Consider the following 3,233-nt stretch of genomic DNA (forward strand, 5'->3'; position numbering starts at 1 on the left):
CCCCCCCCCCCTCCCCCCTTGGTTGAAGGCCCCCCGGCCCCCCGGGGGGGCGGGGGGGGGGGGGGGGGGGGGGGGGGGGCTCCCCCAGCTTCCCTGCCCCGTGAGGCGGGGCCCTGGGGCGGGCTGAGCTCCCCGCCCCACTCCCGGGCCTCTCTCTCCTCCCCCTGCAGGCGTAAGGAGATGGGGCCCCTCACAGCTGCTAGGAGGGGACTGGCTGTCAGCCCCCTCCGCCAGCCACTCCCGCGCTGCGCCGAGTGGGGATGGGTTCAGAGCAGCCCTCCCCTCACCTGTGCCTTAGTCTCCCCCTCAGGCCCCGCCCCAGAAGTGGGGAGGAGGGCGGGGCCGCACCCGCAGGTGCCCCGCAGTCCGCGCAGTATTACTCCTGAGAACTTTGTACCTGCTACTGCCTCCTCTTTTGTCGTGTTTTGCCGAAGAACGTGTGTGAAGAATTATTTATTTTCACCAAAGCGGATGTAATAAATGCCACGGCCCAGCCCTGCCTCCTTCACTTGTGTGTGACTCCCCGGCGCTCGTCTCTCCTCCAGATCGGGCCTTCCGGGGCCCTGCTCTGCTGGGGCTCGGCGTCTGGTCCTGCCAGCCAGGCCCGAGGCCTTCCCCTAAAGGCCCCTGTGTACCTTTTGGCTTCTGGCCCACTTCTCTGGCCAAGGCTGAGGTCTGCCTTGTCCTGAGGTCTGCTGGCCTTTGGGCACAGCTTTACAACAGCCGGCAGAAAGACCGGGACCACGACCCTTGCTAAATAAAAACCAAGAAATGTTTACAAAAGGTGGCGTCTGGATCTCCACTCCATGGCGACGCAGGTGTCGGGCGAGGTTGATCTCAGGGTTGGATGGCTATGGAGCTGAGCACGGGTGGACCTAGGAGACAGGGGACCTGCTCCACTTTTGCATTTGGTGGAAGGCCCTGGGCCTCCCCCCTTGCCGTGGCAAAGCTCACTGGCCAGCATACACACCTTCTTGGTCCCCCGCCACCTCCCCACCATCCAGGGTGTGCAGTCTCCAGCCAATACATAGGAGGGGTATGGAATGTTAGGCAAGGTGAGGTCTGACCCCCCCACCCCCAGGAGGCTGGACCTTGTTCTGTGGGAGACACAGTTTCCTGAAAGCGTCCTCTGCTTGGGACAGCCTGAGAGGTTCCAGCTCTTTCTGGGGACCAAAAGGGCCCATGGCTGAGGGGCTCTGGAGCAGAGCCGGGTGACTGACTGGCTGGCTGTCTGGAGCTGTTTGGCCGGACCAAGGTGTCTGGCGGCTGTGGCTGGCGGTGGCAGCAGCCCCTGGCCAACAATAACGGTGGGACTGCAGGACTGGGAGAGCCGGCTGGGCAGGTCCCCTCCCCGAGCGCCTGTGCCAGGAGCCGGCCCCCTCTGGCTCACAAGGTCCTGTCCTGTAGGCCCGACCTATTCTAGTTCAGCAGGATCCCAGGCCCCTGGAGAAGCAGAGGCTTCCAGACCCCTCCACCACCCTCCAGGTGGGTGCAGGGGCTGGGCTGGGGCTGGGCTGGGGCTGGGGAGGGGGCCTTTGGCAAGAGAATGGGTTTTCTCCCCCAGCGGGAATGTCCCATGCCAGCCTCACCCAGCTCCTCCTCCCAGCGCTCCTACAAGGGGAACCTGAATCAGGACTGTGTCCCAGAAGGAAACCCTGGGGGGGGGGGGCAAGCTGTGGAGGGGGACCGCCTTCTGCCCCCACCCCAACATTATGCCGCTAGTTTAGATACCATTTTGTAATATATTACAAGCTAATTGTTTGACCACGGGAAAGATCAACATTGGCAAGAAAGTAAAGCCCCCCCCCACCCAACTACGGAGAGCCAGTTGAAGATATTTTGGTCTGTCTCCGGCCTGGCTGGGTCTTGCACACACTTTCTGGCGCCTTAAATCCGGATCCTCAGGACAGTCTTACGCTCCTCGCCTTAGCCCTGCTCCGGAAGGGTCCCCAGGCCACCGGGGACATCTCCGCCCGGCCGTGAACTCCGTCCGGCGGGCACTGACGCCGCGGGCGCCGCAGTTCGGGGTCAGGGCGAGGTGTGGGGCGAGAGCCGGGCCGCCGGGGCAGCGCCGAGAGGCGGAGACACAGCGACGGTGGCGGCGGCGGCTCCGCCCGGGCCAGGCCCCCGCCAGGGTCTCAGTTCCTGCAGGGCAGCGGGAACGCTCCGGGCCCGCGCCCCCTGCGCGCCGCAGCCTTTCCAGCCACGGAGTGGCGGGCCGCGCGGCAGGTGGCTCGCAGGTAGGCGCCTCTGGGGGTCCCGCCGCCGCGCCTCCTCCCCGGTGGCTGCGGGGCGCGCGGACCCTCGCGTCTGGCGGGCGGGGACGCCGGGGTCCCCGGGAGCGGAGCGGCGGTGGGCGCCGCGGCTCACCCGCCCGGCCAGCCCTTCTTCCCAGCTCCCCTGGCCCCGCGCCGCACAGCTTCCGGCTGGGATGGATCTCCAGTCCCGGGCGCCCACGAACCGCGGGGGGTGGGGGCGCGCGCCGGGGCGAGGGGACGGCGCGATGGGGGAGACGGCTCTGGCTCCCCAGTCCCGTCCTCCCGCCTTTCCCCAGACCTCCCCCCTTTGGAGATTGCGCCCCGATACCCCGCCGCCCCGGGAGTATATGGGCGGGAGAGAAAAATCAAGGTCCTGGACTGAGAGGAGAGGACCCCAGAATCCCCCAGGCTGGGGAAGTGTCGCCCCACTGGGGGTTCTTTGGGAAATCCGCGACGGGGGGCGTGTGGGAACGACAGGTGGCTCAGATTAGGGGGCGGGGCGCCCCGCAGGGAGGGAGGGCCGGCGAAGTTTCCGCGAAATGGAGGGGGCGAGTCTGGCACAACGCAGGTGCCCAGTGCTTGGGGGAAGGACCATCAAGCCTAGAATCTGGCGTGTTCCTGACCAGGGCCGCAGAAGGTATCGGGGTCCCAGGCTGAGACCCTGCATCGGCACCCCTTGGGGCCCGGGGCCCCGGGGGAGGGCCTGCGGCAGAAGGGGAGGAGCTTACGTCGCCCGCCAGCCGGCTGGAGGCCAGGACTTCTGAGGCCCAGACTCAGGAGCTAGTGACTTAGCCGGGATTAGCTGAACGCTCGCTCTCGCTGGCCCAGCCCCGCCACCCAGGTCTCCAGGTGCCCAACTTAAGGACCCGTTCAGCTCTTCCCCCCTCGCTGGCCAGTCCCTCTCCCAAGCTCTCTGCTAGGAGCCCCCAGCTCTTTATTTCCCATCACAAGGTCTTCTACAGCTGCCCCCCCCCC

At 66.8% G+C, this 3,233-nt stretch overlaps 1 protein-coding gene across 4 annotated transcripts in view; it reads left to right on the forward strand.

Moving 5' to 3' along the window:
• Positions 1 to 1,375: 1,375 nt before the first annotated feature.
• CRACR2B (calcium release activated channel regulator 2B) overlaps positions 1,376 to 3,233 on the forward strand; it is a 5,496-nt gene continuing 3,638 nt past the window's right edge. The window contains exons 1-2 of one of the 4 annotated variants that reach the window (XM_059398000.1): positions 1,386 to 1,485; positions 2,885 to 3,107. The gene's annotated coding sequence lies outside the window, so the exon portion shown is untranslated. Of the gene's footprint in view, positions 1,486 to 1,696; positions 2,241 to 2,884; positions 3,108 to 3,233 lie in introns of those variants that run through there. The other 3 variants (XM_059397991.1, XM_059398019.1, XM_059398009.1) reach the window with 3 other exon arrangements.

This window comes from Mustela nigripes, chromosome 1, assembly GCF_022355385.1.
Source record: "Mustela nigripes isolate SB6536 chromosome 1, MUSNIG.SB6536, whole genome shotgun sequence".
Taxonomy (NCBI): domain Eukaryota; kingdom Metazoa; phylum Chordata; class Mammalia; order Carnivora; family Mustelidae; genus Mustela; species Mustela nigripes.